Genomic DNA, 20680 nt, shown 5'->3' with positions numbered 1-20680 from the left:
AACGGTGTCTAATGGAAATATGACTCTAGAGAAAGTAAACTTTGTCGAAGAATTGAAGCACAATCTGCTGAGTGTGTCGCAGATCTGTGATAAGGAGTACACCGTACATTTTACAAAGAATGAGGCGATTGTGTTGCATCCTGGTTTTCAGATACCAGAGGAGTGGATTGTGATGAAGGCCCCACGTGAGAGGAATACGTATATTATGGATATGAGGTCGACTGAAATGGCCACGGAAGAATCATGCCTTATGACAAAAGCGAGCGAATCGGAGTCCGAATTGTGGCATAGGAGAATGGGGCACATTCATCTTCGGAAGATGAACCACATTGTCAAGAATGGACTTGTGCTGGGCGTTCCCTTGAAAAGTTTCAACTTTGAAGACAAATGTCTAGCATGCAAGAAGGGAAAGCAGCACAAGAAATCCCATCACACCAAGAAGGTCAATTCTATTGTCAGTACTCTAGAACTGCTTCACATGGATCTCTTCGGTCTTGTGAATGCAAAAAGTCTAGGAGGTACTTCTTATTGCTTGGTGATCACTGATGATTACTCACGATATTCGTGGGTATATTTCCTGAAAACAAAAGATGAAACGGCTCAGATGGTGAAGAATTTGATTACCAAAGTTGAGAACGTTATGGATAAAAGGGTTAAGTTCATCAGGAGTGACAATGGAACGGAGTTCAAGAATTTTGAAATGGAGATCTTCTGCCTTCAGAAAGGGATTGAGCACCAGTACAGCGCTCCGTATACTCCGCAACAGAATGGAGTGGCTGAGAGGAAGAATAGAACGTTAATTGAAGGAGCCAGAACTATGCTGGCTGATTCGAAGCTTCCTGTGGTGTTCTGGGCTGAAGCAGTTGCTACAGCCTGTTATATCCTGAACAGAGTCTTGACTGTTAAAAGACTTAATAAAACGTGTTATGAGCTTATGCATGGGAGGAAGCCCAACTTGAGTGGTCTTGAACCATTCGGGTCCCCTTGTTCGATTTTAAAGACAAATTCTAAATTTGGTGAAGTAGCCGATGAAGGAATCTTAGTCGGCTATGTTGTTGGGACTCCCAACAGACGTGTCTTTAATACATCGACCGGCAAGGTTGAGGTGGTGTGTAACACCGATATCACAAGTTACAAACCGCCAAAACCAAGCAACGGACCTGCTGAGTTTTTTGACTATGATAGACTTTTTAAGTCTTTTAACATACCTTATTTGGATAGTGCAGAAGTAGAAGAAAGAGTTGCTACGAAGATGATCCTTGATGAGGAAGAAAATCTGGTGCAAAGACAGCTGTTTGATAAATGTCAACCTTCCTCATCAAATGCTATCGATACCCCTGCTGCCTCTCCTGAAGAAGAATTTTTCAATCCGTTTCACTCTCAGCAAGAAACAACCATTGACGAGCTCTCTTCTAACTTGGAAGACAATTTGCATGTCGGTTCGGTTCCGACCACGAGAATTCATAAAGATCACCCTTTGGAGAATGTGATTGGTGATGTGTCCTCCGGTGTACAAACAAGACGTAGCTTGAATGAGCACACCTGTGTTTACACAAGCACTAAGGAGACAGGCATAATCAACGAATGCTTGTACACCTGCTTTATCAGCCAGATTGAACCAAAGAATTATCAAATGGCTCTAAAGGACAGCTCGTGGGTCGAAGCCATGCAAGAAGAGCTGGCTCAATTCAAGAAAATGGAAGTTTGGACTTTGGTTGAAAAACCAAAGAATGTGCATGCGATAGGCACAAAATGGGTTTTTAAGTGCAAGAGAGATGAGAAAGGGATTATTATAAGAAACAAGGCGAGGCTAGTCGTTAAAGGTTTTAATCAACAAGAGGGGATTGATTATAATGAAGTGTTCGCTCCTGTGGCAAGATTGGAAGCCATTAGATTGTTTTTGGCATTTGCTTCTTATAAGAAGATGAAGGTATTTCAGTTAGACGTGAAAAGTGCGTTCCTAAATGGGAAAGTTGATAAGGTTGTGTACGTTGAGCAACCTCCGGGTTTTCCTGACCCAGACTTTCCAGACCACGTGTACAAATTAAGCAAGGCGTTGTATGGACTACATCAGGCACCTCGTGCCTGGTACTCAACTTTATCAGATTACTTGCTTGAAAATGGGTTTGAAAGAGGGAAGATAGATAGCACGTTGTTCTTCAAAAGAGAAGGAAGCGACTTCCTGCTGGTGCAAGTCTACGTGGATGACATTATCATTGCTGCATCAAAAGTCTCCATGTGTCAGGAGTTTGAGGCCGTCATAAAGAAAAGGTTTGAAATGAGTGCTATGGGTGAACTAACTTTCTTTTTAGGATTGTAGGTTGATCAGAAGAAGGATGGGATGTTCATTTATCAGACCAAGTATGTCCATGATGTGCTCAAACGCTTCAAGATGGAGGACAGCACTCCATTCAATACTCCAATCTGCGTCAACCATAAATTTGGTGCTGAGACAGACAATGACGCAGATGTGGACCCAACTCAGTATCGGGCTATTATAGGTTCTTTAATGTACTTAACTGCTTCTAGGCCTGATATTATGTTTGCAGTTTGTCTTTGTGCTCGTTTTCAGGAAAACCCAAAGGAATCTCACATGAAGGGTGTGAAGAGGATCTTGCGATATCTCAAAGGCAAACCTAAGCTGGGGTTGTGGTACGCGAAGGGAGGAGAGTTGGAATTGGTAGCTTACACAGATTCTGATTATGGAGGGTCCAATCAGAGTCGGAAGTCAACTACTGGAGGATGTCAGTTTCTAGGAGGCAGATTAGTGTCCTGGCAATGCAAGAAGCAGACATCAGTTGCCATTTCAACATGTGAGGCAGAATACATGGCAGCATCCAACTGCTGCTCCCAGGTTCTGTGGATTCAACAACAGTTACGCGACTATGGTCTGAATTTCTCACTTACTTCAATTTGTATTGATAACACTGCTGCGATCTCAGTAACTAATAATCCCGTAAAGCACAGTAAAACTAAACATATTGACATACGTCATCATTTTATACGGGATTGTGCTGAGAAGAAACTGATTGTGCTTGAAAAGGTGGATACGCTTGATAATTTCGCTGATTTATATACTAAAGCGTTTGACAAATCAAGATTTCAAAACCTTGTTGAGTTGAATGGGATGATCAATCCCGAGTAACCATGCTTTTTGTGCATATATATGTAAAAAAAAAAAATGTGTCACTATCGCTTAAAATTATGTCGGTTACCTCAGTTTGAAGGACATATCCTCGGATATGTTTGGTCCTCATTTTCTACTTGTAGAGTTTGAGGATTGCCATTAACCAGATGACTGAATGTGACCGGGGCGGTTTATGATGTGTTTTTATTCTTTCGCTGAAAATTAGTCGTTCATACTTAGTTAGAAGGACACATACTTGTATGTGGTCGGTCCAGCGGATCCATTGGATCCTCAGGATAACCGTTTACCTGAAGACTTTGAACTGATCGGGGCGATTGAAGTCAAAAATTTTTTTTGGGAAATGAAATTATTTTTCAAGTCTACTACTTCGTAAGAAGTTCGTTTGCTATGTTCAACAGAAAATTGATCCAGCCTTGGAAATTGATAGATATACTGATTCTGTGTGATTAACTAGTGAAGTTATTAGGCTTAAAAGGCTTTAGAACAGTCATTGTATGTCGTGGTAGCTTTTTATGGTGCGTAAAAGTAGATGTGATACAAACTAAATCTACTCGATTTTATGTGGAAACTTCTTAAGAGTTCTGCATGTCTTCATATATATCTTTCCGAATGATAGGCAGAAAAGCAATTACCCAGTCATACACGAGCCTGTTAGTGTTCTGATTCCGGTGAATAAAGCGTGTCAAGAGACTGCAGTGATCCAGATTCGGGACTTGCAGTTGTTCTCTATGTGTTCGAAAAAAAAAAAAAAAAAAAAAAAAAAAAAAACCTTATGAGTTATTGAAACATTCTAGAGCTGACAATGTCAAGACTTCTCAATCATGGAGTAAAAAAGAGAACGGGAAACAGATGAAGAGTACTTACAAACTTAATCAGACACTATGGGTTGAAGTCAATTCGGGGTGACTTGGGGAAAGCCAAATACGCTTTGAGAATAGATAGGAGGCATCATAATCTCTGAGTTGTTGCCCACTTAATTTTTGAGCTTAATTGAACTTAACTCGTATCACAGAAACGATGAAAACCATCTTAAGTTATTTACCTGCCTACAACCTGTTTCTTTATGTCATAATACAGCTAAACACGGATCTATGTGACAGTCACGTAGTTAGTATGATTCATGTTCGGATCTTTTCTAAAACATGGTCGTCCCTGTCTAGACTGAAATTTGATCCCTGGTACTTTAATTTTTAAAATTTTTTCGTACTTAGGTAGTTTATGACTTTATAACTGGTTACTTGGACTTGATCGTGTCATTTAATTCTTTAGGGAAGTTTTAAAACTTAATTGCAAATTATTCGAATTATGGGGTTTGTTTTGAAAAATTTTTAATTTCAGCGAAGTTCTGCATAACTTCGCCTGATAGGCGAAGTTATCCACAACTTCGCCGATACATCTGTGACCCTATATAAAGGACTCTAAAGGTCAAACTGTTCATTTATTTCAAAATCAAGCGAACTTATTCTCACAGAAACCTCGGCGAACTTATCGATTCTTTTATCATCAATCATTCTGTGTTTTCTTTGTCGATTAAAGGTGTGTAGGGTTCCATATTCGTATAATCATTGTCGTTAATGATTATCACAGGTCGATACGACCCGTTTCGTGACCTCGGTTATTTGAAACCAAAAAACCCGATTTTCAAACTTGTTTTTACGTGATAGTAAACCACTTGAACGTATCAACCCTCATAAAATCATGTATTTCGGAGTCCTCGATCTCCGAAATCATCATCTACACGTCGTTCAACAACCTTAACTGTTGCCGATTCGAATTCGGCGAAGTTACAGTTTAGGCGAAATTATCCGTAACTTCGCCTGAGGTTTAACTTCGCCTGAGGCGATGTTGTGGTGAGGCGAAGTTATCATTAACTTCGCCTGGACCTTTTTACTTATTAGTTATTAGACGAACTTAAAGATGAAGCGAAGTTGTTCCCAACTTCGCCCCACCTTTAACTTCGCCTATACAGATTTTATCACAACTTCGCTCATGGTAACAAGCGAACTTGTGTTATGCTTTAATGTTTATCTAACTTGGTTCATTTGTTGCAGATATGGCTGCTGTTGCTGGTGCTGGTGGTTCAGGCGGTGATGACGGAGGTGATCAACAAAGACAGTTCTTCTCGGGTCACAACATGTATATCACCTTAGACCCGGAAGCGAGCGGAGTTGATGATTTCCGCGAAATCATCACATTCCTTTTACGCTCGAGGATATTCCACGCCATTACAACAACTCTGCCGATATCCTTACCCAACATTGAGGATTTTTGGCAGACCGTGGAATACGACTGTAGAGTCGAGCCCCCGGTGATGCGCGCAACCGTCAACAATCATATTGTTCAGTTCTCTTCTGAACATATCCGGGCGGCTCTGCGGTTTGGAAACGAGACAAGGGATGACCCGACAGAGTTTGTAGCTCCTTTCCGCGATGGAGCATTTTTTAGGATGGGTTATTCAGGTCCCTTGGGGGATTCGCAGAGAAGGAAGGGTTTTCTGCTTGACCAGTGGCGCTTTCTCATGCATGTTATGATAGTATGCATGTCAGGGAGAAAGGCGGGCACTGATGGCATGGGCGCGACCATGCAGTCAGCAATGACTGCTCTGATATACAACAAGCGATTCAGCTTTAGTCAGATGGTCTTTTACGAGATTGATCGTCAACGAAGAGCGATGGCGCGTGAGCGGTTCATCATGTATCCAAGATTCCTACAAATGATCTTGAATCATGTTGCTCCAACACTTCCTCAGCGCCGTCCGATCCGATATGTAGAGAGTTTGAACAAACGGATCTTCGCCCAGTGTTGATCCTCCAGTGCGAGGAGCAAACCTGAGCTTCGTCCTCGCCATACTCCACTCTTTGGGTACTTAATCAACCCGGGGTATGTGCCTGCTCGTGGGGATGAGTTTAGGGACCCGGCACCACAACAGGCAGGAGCACCTCAAGTTATACCTGCTGCTCCTGTTGTGTCACCGGAGGAGGAAGTGGACCTTGATGCAGAATTTGGTGGTCAAGGCTTCTTTGATATGGATCGGGTGGATCCAGAGGAGAACGTTCAGGTCCCAGTTGAACGTGCCTCGACTGTGAATGTTACTATAGCAGCTACAACGGTGGCTGGCTCAGATTCTGATGATGAAGTGGCAGAGGCGAGAAGGATTATGGTGACTCGAGAAAGACTACATGGGAAAAGAAAGAGAACAGATGATGATGACGAGTCAGACTATGAGGAAGAGGTACAACAGTTGATAAGAAGGTCAAGAAGGGAACGGATAGGTGCAGGATCAGGAGCCGGTGAGAGCTCTAGGGTGGTACGTTTCACTCCACCAGCACTATCAGGTATGACAATGGTTCCCTCATCCCTACAGGTTACAAGGCCAAGCGCTACGGGTGTTCCCGTAGTGGCTACATCGTCTACATTTGGCCTTCCACCCACTACTTTCCAACTTTCGACTCCCGTGATCGTTTCGTTGCCGCCTCCGACTGTTACTCCATCGGAGGTCGTAGCACGCTTTATAGAGTCGACTGTTGTGGCCACTGCAGGGTTGTCGGTCACGATACCACCTGCGGTTACGTCCACAGCTACTTCTGATGTCCCGGCTTCATTCGAAATCCCTCCTCAGTATTCTCAAGACATATCTCACATGAGGTTCGATTTCGATGCAACCCTATCAGACTCGGAAAGAATAGCTGCACTAGAGCGGGTCGTGACAGAGCAATCTAGGATAAATCTTATCCAGACCCAGGCTATTCAGCGCCTAGTAGCAGAAAATCAACTACAGTCGTCCCTCCTGGTTGAACATGGAAAAATTATAGATGCTATGAAGGAGTTCTTGGCATCTCAGGGGGAGACGAGCTGTAAAGGCGACGAGCTCAGGACAAAGAAGAAGAATGACAGAGACGATGATCCCAATGCATCGAAAGGTGCAGGTGTTGAGTTGCCAAGAACTACTCAAGCTCTTGGGACAACCACAGCTCAGGGGGAGTCTGCAGGTGCAGCTGGCGGTTCTGGTGGTGATGAGGTGGTGATGGTAGATGACGAGGAGATGGGAGATGATGTGATCGATGCCTTGAAGGAGTTGGATGATGATATGTTAGATGTTGATGATATGTGTGATGATGATGTGCTGCCATTAGAAGAAATTGAGAAGATTGGTGCACAGATAGTGATAGAAGATGATGTTGAAGAAGGTGAAATTGTAGAGTAGAATGTTGAACACGAGCTTCCAACCGTTGAGAAGTAGAATGTATGTGAAGATACAGTAGTTGATGATACAGAATGGGATGAGCAGCCTAGATGGAAGGAAGGCTATGCTCATTGGTTTATCAAAACGAAGAAGCCAGTGGTACCTACAATGTTCAAGAAAAGCTATAATATTAAAGGGTACGCTGAGTCAAAGAAAGGCATTATCTGTTGGTTATATGATGAACAGCTAAAAGTGTTCGTGGTGAAAAGATATGATGGGATCCAATACTTTAAGAGAACGTTGAGATCTCTAAATACCTTACCTGAGTGTGAGGTAAAGGATTTGGCCAGACTGGGGTTGATTAATAGAAGTAATGATAATATGGCCAGAGTTATTGGGAAGATAGTATGGAAAGAAAGTATTAAAGAGAAAAAGTTTGAGTTGTTAAAACCACAGAAAGGGAAATTAGTTGAAGATACTGAAAGAGGAATGAGAGCAGATGGCAAACCTTGGATGGTGATGAAATATAAGCCGATTCGGTGTTTGAAAGAGGTTCCAATGAAGACTATGCCTCAAGATGTGCTGAAAGATCTTAAATGGTGGTATGTGGATTGCCAGACTGCTGAAGCCGTGATGGAAGACGAAGACGAACAAGAAGTGCTAAGAGTGTATGATCCGATGCATCTTATTAATTTATCTAAAGCTGATCTGCAGGTGTTAAACGAGAAGAAGATATTCTATATTCCTGCTTGGAAAGACGAAGCGAGGAAATATCAGCGAGTTGTCACGGTCTGTGTAAGAGAGGGAGTGCATGCATGAAGATTACAAGACAAGTGCTTAAAGATAAAGATATGAAGCTACTGCCAAGGGGGAGTCTGTTGGTGCATAATGTCAGTAGTTCATAGTCTAGTGTCTGTAATCGAGTCTGTAATGTTAATTGTGTTTTGTTTATGTTTAAGCGAAGTTACTGACAAGTTCGCTTATCAGGCGAACTTGTTAGTCAAGCGAAGTTAGCAACAACTTCGCCTGAACATATCAGGCGAAGTTGTCGTGTATATATACCTAGGTTACGGCTTAGTTTAAGGAGATCTAGTTCGTTCAGTTCCAGTATTGTAAGTCGTCAGACGTGTATTCGAGAGTTCTCTGTAATCAGTGATATCACATCACGTGTTTCGGTTATAATATAACGTGTGTTCGTTTATTCGTATCGTGTGTTTTATCGATTAGTTTTCTACGCTCGTAACGACCTACGCAGGGATTCCGCACCTACGCAGATCGAGATATCTCGTGTTGATCCATCCGGGGAACCTACAGGATTATACTCGATTATACAGTTAATCGTATTGGAAATACGATTAACCGATTAACGGTTATTGAAGCCGAACGAATCGAGGATACATTATAGACGAGATATATAATATTTAGTGATGTTTACGAAGTGTTAAAGCTTCGGGATAAGTGAATTAAAGCACATAAAAAGAATTTCGATTTAATGGTACGTCGGTACGTTAAACGAAACCTTTAATACCAAACCAAGCAAGAGACGATCGATCAAGCCGAAAAATATGCGCAATTATTAATAATATGATGTTTTAAGTTAATGAAAGTCATGGTTTAAGTTTTTAAAGTTTTTAAATCGGTTTTATATAAATTTCATTTTTAGCCGAAAAACTACCGTTTTAACCTCGTTTTAAGCCGAATTAAACGTTTAACCGAAAAATGAACTGAACCAGATTATTCTAAACATTATCCAGATTACAGATATCCAAATGAATGGCCAAGAATGAAAAGGTGGGTCCCACCCCACCCCTCCATGTAGTCCGATCGGATTGGGGATGTCTCCCCTATCCTTTCATTTCTTTTTTCATCAAGCTATTCAACATCCATCTTTTCCTCTCAACTTCATGACCTAAAACCGAGACTTTGTAACAAGAAAACAAGGTAAAGATCGAGATATTCAAGTGTTCATCTTCCTTTCTCGAGTTTTATTGCAAGAAAATGAGGTTTCAAGTGAAAAAGGGTGAAAACCCGACATGAAACCGATTCTTGCATGATCAAGTGATGTATACGGGTTATACAAGGGATCTTGGTCCAAGAAAGGAGTTAAACGAACCAAAAACGAATTTTTACGGTTAAATCTTTGTTTTTAAGTCATAACCGAAACCATGAAAGAAATGGCTTGATTGTGGGTGTAACTTTCTTGGTGTGATGTTATTGTGCTTGTAGGTGTTGTATCTAGTTGATAGCAAGGGCTAGAAAGCGAGATCCTTGCGATTTGAAGCTAGAAACACAAGGTAGTTCGGTTTTTTTTTGTATGATGTTGTGATTTGGACAGATTGTGATGTGTTTAGAGTTGGGTCATGAAATTTTCCAGAGGTGTTAGATACAAGAAAATATGAGATCTGTGAATTTTTGGTAATTTGTGGACAAAGGATGAATATTTGGTGAATTTAATGCTCGGTTTTGGCCAAAAATGGTGAAAAATAGTTAAATATCATAAAAAATTCTGGAAAATTCCAGATAAGCTTTTTATAACATGTAAAAGTCACACACAAAATTTTAGGTCCGTTGGAGAATTCTATGTAGGCTTTTCGGTTAAACGAGCTCTAGGGTTTTCTAGCTCGGTTTTAGTGAAAATGGCATGTAAAAAGAGATTTTGGTTAAGGAAAAATTACAGGGGACTATGTGGATGGCAAGGATCATCCATGAAAAATTTGGGATTTTTCTAAGATCGTTTGGTATTTACGACATATTTAGTGTTTAAATGGTGTTTAAAAATAGATAAATAAATTTTAAATTTAAAAATTAATTCTTGAAATATTTTTATAAAATTCCCCACTGTCAAAAAGTGATTTGTGCAAAATTTCAAGATCCGGGATTAAACGGATAATTATTGGTGCATAAACAAACTTTTAAAGCTTAAAACCCGTAAACCGGTAAAGTTCGCCTAAACGAACTGACTGGTGTATAAAAACCCTAAAAATGAACTATTTTCATACAACTGAGTTAAATGTAAATCATCCGAAAATAATTCGGATGATTTGAGTAATTTTAACCGATTTAACAGTTTCCGGTACGCCAAAGACGGAAACGGGTCCCGCGGCCAAACGGGACGTCTAAACCGAGCTCTAATTTCACATCTTTAATTAAATTATCAGTCAACCACTATTTTCGGGTCTTGTGTGACCAAACTCATTTTTGAAACGTAAAAACGGGTAACCGTGCTAGGCACGCAAAACGGGGAAAACAAACTATTAGTAATTTTGACTGTTGAACTCTAAACGATATCACAATCTGAGTCCGGAGAAGTGTTTCTGGGTTAACATTGCCCCCGGAACGGTTACAGTACTGGGTTAACAGTGTCCCCAGATGTACCGGTTAACACGGTTAAAGTTATGTTAATAATGATTGTATAGTAACGAACTTAGGGATCGTGTTACAGATCAGGATTAATAGCTGGTGTACTGTGATACCTACTTGTTGCGATAAGGTGAGTTTCACGAGCCCCTTTTTCTGAATTGTTTTTAAATATTTTCCCGGGGCGGAAAGCATGTTACTATTGAAATGTTTAAGTACATACTGAACGCATGGATTTACGTGTATTTATAAATATTTGATTGTACGGGAATCGTACGGAATGGGTACTGTACTGGGTTAACAGTGTCCCCAGATGTCCCTAGAAGTGTTTCTGGGTTAACATTGCCCCCGGAATTGGTACTGTACTGGGTTAACAGTGTTCCCAGATGTCACTAGAAGTGTTTCTGGGTTAACATTGCCCCCAGAATGGGTACTGTACTGGGTTAACAGTGTCCCCAGATGTCCCTAGAAGTGTTTCTGGGTTAACATTGCCCCCGGAACGGGTACAGTAAGGGGTTAACAGAGGTTTCACTTGTGGGCTCAGCATAATTACATCGCTAATATATGATTATTATAATGGTTTGTCACAGTTGTTTAAATAAGTGAAACTCACCAACTATTCGTAGTTGACCCGTTTTCTTTACATGCTTTCTAGGTACTCCCAAACTGGAATAATTGCTACATGCTTGATGATGCGTGCTTTTTGTGGAAGCTTAATGATCTTTTCTTTTTGTATTAAATATGTTAATGGAATGTTGGTGAAACTTATGTGCTATCGCCTAGACGGGAACTAAACTTGGAACAATGTAATATGATGTAAATTAATGTAGTGGTGTTTTCTTTATAAGCAATACTGTTGATATCAGACGTGTCTGTTGCATCCCGTTTACGTTTCCGCTACGGTTTCGGGGTGTTACAGAACTTGGTATCAGAGCCATTGGTTATAAAGAATTAGGATGTCTTTAAAAGATACCTAAAATATAACCAGTAGCTCAAGTATTATAGGATCTGAATATCAACTAATAATTTATAGTGACGAGATCTGGATGAACTTGGATGGACAAGTGAGTTATTATGGTCCGGAACATAATAACAGACTTGTCCACACGAGGGAATGCAGGGGAAGTCACGGGGGACGTTAATAGGTAAAACCGGCAACATATGTGTAAGAATATGATAATATTGTTATGTGACAAAGTTGTATAAGTATGTGTATATTAATTGTGATTTACATTATGGAAGGAACTATATGTTTGCTAACTTGTGTACAGGAAAGGATGTCGAGGTTTCGAAGTCTGTCAGTGGAGGAGGACCTGGAGGAGGTCAGTTCCGGGAACTCCAGGAGCTTACGCTTAGCATCCAGCACTGAGCCTAGTGAGACTAGCCGTAGGAGTGCTAGCCTGTCCTCCCCTACTAGGGTTGCCAGATCCCCCACCCCACCCGCACCACAGGTCACCCCTACCCCTCCCAGACCTGGACCCCGCCTCACGGCGCGGATCAGTGTCCCTTATGTCCCACCTACCTCTACCCCATCCAGACCCACTTACCACAGGGGCGAGTCCTCCCGCCCCCAGCCTGAGCCTGTGCCTCCACCCGTGTGGGGTACCCCTAGGCTGGAGAGGGATGAGCGTCCCTCCTCCGAGGCTGCATGGCTCCGAGTGCTCCATGAGCAGGTGGTTGATCACACCGTCGCCTTGACGGTGGGGATCCAGAGGAGGAGACACTTGGCGGACTGCGCACTGGACAGCCAGTACGCGATTGGCCAGTTGAAGAGGGAGGGCGCATACTCCCAGTGGATGATTGACCGGATGGAGACACGAATTCGGGGTTTGATGGCGGTGTTGGTGGTGATGGTGGCAGTGTTGGTGTGGTTGGTATACCACCATGTTTAGATCATGTTAGGGTGGTAGTAGTCAGGGTCCGCTTTTTGATACTCTTTGGAAGCAGTTAGTGGCGATGCTAACATAGAGTGAATCTTGGGTAGTTATAGTACAGCCACTAGCCCATAGGGGGTCTCTTTTTGGGAATACCATTGTAGATACTTTTGGTGTATCATTCAAGCACTGACCCATAGCGGGTTATGTCGAAATGATGCCGATGTAGGACTAATGTATGAAAACTTAATCTATGGGCTGATGTTTATGTAATGTGTACTGATGTTTATGTAATATGTACTGATGTTTATTAACGAATGGAATATGTGTTGTGTATCGAGATTGGAATTTGTATTAATTATATGTGTTTTTCTTAATGTTGTGTAGAATGGCACCAAAACGGTCAGCTCAAATTTCAGAAGTGGATGTGAGTCGTCTGATTGCTCGACAGTTAGAGGTGGCGATACCGGATATAGTATCGCGCATCGCCGCCAGTATTAACAATACGACCAATCCAGACCCTGTGAGCAATCAAACGACCACCAATAATGTTGGGGAACAAAATGTTAATCCTCCACCGAACGGTAACCCGATTCCGAGTAATGACGCGCCGCCTAGGGTGGTCGTTACAGACAGTAATGGTCCTATACCTAGTGTAGAAACGAACCGCACCGAACCAGCTCCTGCAACAAAGGGATGTTCAATCAAAGATTTTATGTTGTGCAAGCCCCTAGAATTTAGCGGGTCTGAGGGACCCAATGGGTTGGTTAAGTGGATTGAAAAAAATAGAGTCTGTTGTGAACATCAGCAACTGCCCTGAGGATTACGTTGTTAAGTATGCTACCTGCACATTCACGGACCATGCCTTGACATGGTGGAACACAATAGTGCAAACTCGCGGTCAGGCAGCGACAAACCGCATGACCTGGGCAGAGCTCAAGGCCCTTGTACTGGAGCATTTCTGCCCGAAAAACAAACTGCAGAAATTAGAAAACGAATTGTGGAACCTGGAGATGCAGGGGGCAGACCACTTGTGTTATACGAACCGATTCAATGAGTTTTCGCGATTGGTGCCATGGTTGGTCACCCCAGAGTCAAAGAGGGTTGAGCGTTATATATGGGGACTAACTCCAGTAGTAAGGAGTATAGTCAACGCTGGGGGACACAAGACGTTTGAGGGTGCGGTGACGCAAGCTGGTATCGTCACATTCGATTTCGTGAGGAGTGGGTCACTGAAGGTGGCAGGAGAGTCTGCTGGGGGAAAGCGAGGTACGTATGACAATAGGATCCAGGAGAAGCAGCAAAATAAACGTGCTAGGCCCGCTGCCCAGAACTACGCCATGACTAGTTCAGGCGGAAGGCAGGAATCGCAGAAAGGGAAGTTCCCTAAGTGTGGGAAATGCGGTTACCAGCATGGTGGTTTGTGCAAGGAGGTAGTGTGCCACCGGTGTGGCAGGGATGGGCACTACGCACCGATATGTAGGACAAACCTGAACAATCTGAACCGACAACCGCAACCTATCCGTGCGCAGCCTTTTAGGACCCAACCAGCCCGACAACAAAACCCACAAGGAAACCAAATGATGACCACCAGCCGTGCTTGCTTTGAATGTGGCAGCACCGATCACTTCAAGATGAACTGTCCGAAACTGAACCAGGGAGGAATTGGGAGGCAAACCATGGGTCAGGCATCGTCGTCCAATCTGGCGAGAGGCCGAGCATTCGTGATGGGGACGAACGAAGCACGCCAGGACCCCAGCGTAGTGACAGGTACATTCCTCGTCTCTGATCATTACGCTTCTGTATTATTTGATACGGGCGCCGATAGAAGTTTTGTCTCCGTTAAATTCCTATCGATAGCAAACCTTCCGATTAGTGAAACCATAGAACTTTATACCGTAGAAGTCGCTAAAGGTAAAACCATGATAGTTAATCAGATAGTTCGGAATTGCCCTTTTATTCTGAACGATCAATCCTTCCTGATTGACTTATTACCGGTAGAATTAGGTAGTTTTGACGTAATTGTGGGAATGGATTGGTTAGCACGTAACAAAGTGGAAATAAACTGTGAAAAGAAAATCGTCAAGATCTGGGTGTCGGATGACGAAGAGGTGTTAATGCAAGGAGAGAAATCGGGCACAATGATACCATTTATATCCCACCTCAAGGTGTTAAAATATATACGCCAGGGATGCGTGGCGTATCTAGCGAGCTTAACGGCCACTGATTCTGAGGAGAAACGGGTGGAAGATATCCCGGTGGTTCGCGAATTTCCACAAGTTTTCCCAGAAGAACTTTCTGGATTACCGCCAACCCGACAGGTCGAATTCAGAATCGATTTAATACCTCAAGCTGGCCCTGTTGCTAAAGCACCCTACCGACTTGCACCGTCCGAGATGCAAGAATTATCCAATCAGTTGCAAGAATTGATGGATAAAGGATTTATACGACCTAGTCATTCCCCGTGGGGTGCACCTGTATTATTCGTGAAAAAGAAGGACGGGAGCCTTAGAATGTGTATTGATTACAGGGAGTTGAACAAGTTAACAATCAAAAATAGGTACCCTCTTCCCCGAATTGATGATCTGTTTGACCAGCTGCAAGGTGCGAGCTATTTCTCAAAAATCGATCTTAGATCGGGATACCATCAGGTTAGAATTCAGGAGGAATATATCCCAAAAACCGCATTCCGGACTCGATACGGCCATTACGAGTTCTTAGTTATGCCTTTCGGGCTAACAAATGCGCCGGCAGTTTTCATGGACCTCATGAATCGAGTCTGTAAACCCTACCTCGACAAATTCGTCATTGTGTTTATTGACGATATTTTGATCTACTCGAAAAGTAAAGAAGAGCACGAGCAACATTTAAGAATAATTTTAAAGCTTCTGAATCAGGAGAAGTTGTATGCAAAATTCTCCAAGTGTAACTTCTGGTTACAAGAAGTGCAATTCCTCGGTCACGTTGTAAACCATCAAGGAATACACGTTGATCCGAGTAAGATTGAAGCAATTAAGTATTGGCAAGCGCCTAAAACGCCAAAGGAAATCCGCCAATTCTTAGGCTTAGCTGGATATTATCGTCGATTCATAGAGAACTTTTCCAGCATCGCCCAACCTTTAACTCTCCTGACTCAAAAGGATCGAAGGTATGAATGGGGAGAAGAGCAGGAAACGGCGTTTCAAACGCTAAAACAAAAATTGTGCCAAGCGCCGATTTTAACTCTCCCCGATGGAGACGATGGTTTTGTCGCGTATTGTGACGCATCGCGTAGAGGGTTAGGATGCGTGTTGATGCAGAATAATAAGGTTATAGCCTATGCTTCCCGAAAGTTCAAAGTACACGAGAAAAATTATACTACTCACGACTTAGAACTGGAAGCGGTTATCTTCGCACTTAAAATTTGGAGACATTATCTCTACAGTACGAAGTGCACCATCTTCACCGATCATAAAAGTTTGCAGCACATATTCGATCAGAAAGAACTGAATATGAGGCAACGAAGATGGATCGAGTTGTTAAGCGATTATGACTGTGACATCCGTTATCACCCCGGCAAGGCTAACGTCGTAGCCGATGCCTTGAGTAGGAAAGATCGGGTTAAGCCATTGCGAGTGCGAGCACTGGGGATGATAGTCCAGTCTAATCTTTCGGACCTGATTCGAGTCGCTCAACGTGAGGCGTTGAAAGAGGAACAATTGGAAAAGGAGGGACTTTACGGCAATGAGAAGAATTTCGAACAGCGCGTGGACGAAATTCTCTATTTCAAAAAATCGGATTTGGATCCCGACCCTCCATGACCTTCGTGAATTAATCATGGACGAAGCGCATAGATCGAAATATTCCATACATCCGGGATCGGATAAGATGTACAAGGATGTGAAGGAGTTCTACTGGTGGCCGGGTATGAAAAAGGATATCGCAACGTATGTCGGTAAATGTACGACTTGTGCGAGAGTTAAGGCGGAGCACCAGAAACCCTCGGGGATGTTACAACAACCGGAAATTCCCGAACGGAAGTGGGAGCAAATCACGATGGATTTTGTGACACATCTTCCTAAGACGTCCCGAGGACATGATGCAATTTGGGTAATCGTGGATCGATTAACCAAATCGGCACATTTTATCTCGATTAGAAATAATTATAACACTGAGAGACTTGTGCAGATTTATATAAATGAAATTGTGTCCCGTCATGGGATACCCATCTCAATCATCTCCGATCGGGATAGCCATTTCACCTCCAATCTTTGGCAAGCTGTGCAAGAAGCGCTGGGAACGCGCATTGATTTAAGCACAGCCTACCACCCTCAGACCGATGGTCAGTCTGAGAGGACCATCCAAACCCTGGAGGATTTGCTTCGTGCATGCGTACTGGATTTTAAAGGAAATTGGGATCAACATCTCCCACTCGTTGAATTTTCCTATAATAACAGTTACCATAGCAGTATAAATGCAGCGCCTTACGAAGCATTGTATGGTCGGAAGTGCCGATCACCACTCTGTTGGACTGAAGTAGGCGACACTCAGATTATTAGATCAGACTTGGTCCAGGAAACGACCAGCAAAATCCTTGAAATTAGGAACAATCTGAAGGCCGCGCGGGATCGGCAGAAAAGTTATGCCGATACCCGTAGAAAACCGTTGTCGTTTGAGAAAGGTGATAAAGTGTATTTGAAAGTATCACCTTGGAAGGGTGTAGTCAGATTTGGAAAGGCGGTGAAGTTAGCCCCGATGTATATTGGACCGTTCAGTATTACTGCAAAAATCGGTCCCGTAGCATACCGATTAGAACTACCCGATGAACTGAGTGCAGTTCACAACGTGTTTCACGTATCGAACTTGAAAAGATGTCTGGCGGATGAGACATCGGCGTTACCTTTAGAGGGTGTCCAAATAAGTGATAAGCTCAATTTCGTAGAGGAACCCATAGAAATAGTAGACGGGAAAATCAAGCAACTTAGACACAATAAAATTTCGTTGGTCAAAGTTAGATGGAATTCGCAACGAGGCCCAGAAGATACATGGGAACGAAAGGGCGAATTCCGGAAGAAATACCCCTATCTATTTCCTCAAAAGGAAGTAGTTGACGCGTAAAATTTCGAGGACGAAATTTCTTTTACGGGGGGAGAATGTAACGATTCCGGCAAATTCAGGTATACCCTAGCCGGTATATACTATTTATGTGTTATTTGATAATGAATATATGAATTATAATGTGTTTATACGAGTATGTATGATTCACAGTACGGATTATACTCGATTATACAGTTAATCGTATTGGAAATACGATTAACCGATTAACGGTTATTGAAGCCGAACGAATCGAGGATACATTATAGACGAGATATATAATATTTAGTGATGTTTATGAAGTGTTAAAGCTTCGGGATAAGTGAATTAAAGCACAGAAAAAGAATTTCGATTTAATGGTACGTCGGTACGTTAAACGAAACCTTTAATACCAAACCAAGCAAGAGACGATCGATCAAGCCGAAAAATATGCGCAATTATTAATAATATGATGTTTTAAGTTAATGAAAGTCATGGTTTAAGTTTTTAAAGTTTTTAAATCGATTTTAAATAAATTTCATTTTTAGCCGAAAAACTACCGTTTTAACCTCGTTTTAAGCCGAATTAAACGTTTAACCGAAAAACGAACTGAACCAGATTATCCAAAACATTATCCAGATTACAGATATCCAAATGAGTGGCCAAGAATGAAAAGGTGGGTCCCACCCCACCCCTCCATGTAGTCCGATCGGATTGGGGATGTCTCCCCTATCCTTTCATTTCTTTTTTCATCAAGCTATTCAACATCCATCTTTTCCTCTCAACTTCATGACCTAAAACCGAGACTTTGTAACAAGAAAACAAGGTAAAGATCGAGATATTCAAGTGTTCATCTTCCTTTCTCGAGTTTTATTGCAAGAAAATGAGGTTTCAAGTGAAAAAGGGTGAAAACCCGAGATGAAACCGATTCTTGCATGATCAAGTGATGTATACGGGTTATACAAGGGATCTTGGTCCAAGAAAGGAGTTAAACGAACCAAAAACGAATTTTTACGGTTAAATCTTTGTTTTTAAGTCATAACCGAAACCATGAAAGAAATGGCTTGATTGCGGGTGTAACTTGCTTGGTGTGGTGTTAATGTGCTTGTAGGTGTTGTATCTAGTTGATAGCAAGGGCTAGAAAGCGAGATCCTTGCGATTTGAAGCTAGAAACACAAGATAGTTCGGGTTTTTTTTTGTATGATGTTGTGATTTGGACAGATTGTGATGTGTTTAGAGTTGGGTCATGAAATTTTACAGAGGTGTTAGATACATGAAAATATGAGTTCTGTGAATTTTTGGTAATTTTTGAATATTTGGTGAATTTAATGCTCGGGTTTGGCCAAAAATGATGAAAAATAGTTAAATATCATGAAAAATTCTGGAAAATTCCAGATAAGCTTTTTATAACATGTAAAAGTCAAACACAAAATTTTAGGTCCGTTGGAGAAGTCTAAATAGGCTTTTCGGTTAAACGAGCTCTAGGGTTTTCTAGCTCGGTTTTAGTGAAAATGGCATGTAAAAAGAGATTTTGGTTCCAGAAAAATTACAGGGGACTATGTGAATGGCAGGGGTCATCCAGGAAAAATTTGGGATTTTTCTAAGATCGTTTGGTATTTACGACATATTTAGTGTTTAAATGGTGTTTAAAAATAGATAAATAAATTTTAAATATAAAAATTAATTCTGAAAATATTTTTGTTAAATTCCCCACTGTCAAAAAGTGATTTGTGCAAAATTTCAAGATCCGGGATTAAACGGATAATTATTGATGCAAAAACAAACTTTTAAAGCTTAAAACGCGTAAACCGGTAAAGTTCGCCTAAACGAACTGACTGGTGTATAAAAACCCTAAAAATGAACTATTTTCATATAACTGAGTTAAATGTAAATCATCCGCAAATAATTCGGATGATTTGAGTAATTTTAACCGATTTAATAGTTTTCGGTACGCCAAAGACGGAAACGGGCCCCGCGGCCAAACGGGACGTCTAAACCGAGCTCTAATTTCACATTTTTAAATAAATTATCAGTCAACCACTATTTTCGGGTCTTGTGTAACCAAACTCATTTTTGAAACGTAAAAACGGGTAACCGTGCTAGGCACGCAAAACGGGGAAAACAAACTATTAGTAATTTTGACTGTTGAACTCTAAACGATATCACAATCTGAGTCCGGAGAAGTGTTTCTGGGTTAACATTGCCCCTGGAACGGTTACAGTACTGGGTTAACAGTGTCCCCAGATGTACCGGTTAACACGGTTAAAGTTATGTTAATAATGATTGTATAGTAACGAACTTAGGGATCGTATTACACATCAGGATTAGTAGCTGATGTACTGTGATACCTACTTGTTGCGATAAGGTGAGTTTCACGAGCCCCTTTTTCTGAATTGTTTTTAAATATTTTCCCGGGGCGGAAAGCATGTTACTATTGAAATGTTTAAATACATACTGAACGCATGGATTTACGTGTATTTATAAATATTTGATTGTACGGGAATCATACGGAATGGGTACTGTACTGGGTTAACAGTGTCCCCAGATGTCCCTAGAAGTGTTTCTGGGTTAACATTGCCCCCGGAATGGGTACTGTACTGGGTTAACAGTGTTCCCAGATGTCACTAGAAGTGTTTCTGGGTTAACATTGCCCCCAGAATGGGTACTGTACTGGGTTAACAGTGTCCCCAGATGTCCCTAGAAGTGTTTCTGGGTTAACATTGCCCCCGGAACAGGTACAGTAAGGGGTTAACAGAGGTTTCACTTGTGGGCTCAGCATAATTACATCGCTAATATATGATTACTATAATGGTTTGTCACAGTTGTTTAAATAAGTGAAACTCACCAACTATTCGTAGTTGACCCGTTTTCTTTACATGCTTTCTAGATACTCCCAAACTGGAATAATTGCTACATGCTTGATGATGCGTGCTTTTTGTGGAAGCTTAATGATCTTTTCTTTTTGTATTAAATATGTTAATGGAATGTTGGTGAAACTTATGTGCTATCGCCTAGACGGGAACTAAACTTGGAACAATGTAATATGATGTAAATTAATGTAGTGGT

The sequence above is a fragment of the Bidens hawaiensis genome, unplaced genomic scaffold (assembly GCF_021521415.1).
Source record: "Bidens hawaiensis isolate Kalapana, Puna unplaced genomic scaffold, B.hawaiensis_p1.1 tig00008556_1, whole genome shotgun sequence".
Lineage (NCBI taxonomy): Eukaryota > Viridiplantae > Streptophyta > Magnoliopsida > Asterales > Asteraceae > Bidens > Bidens hawaiensis.
The sequence above is the reverse complement of the archived record's forward strand: the minus strand, read 5'-3'. Positions refer to the sequence as shown.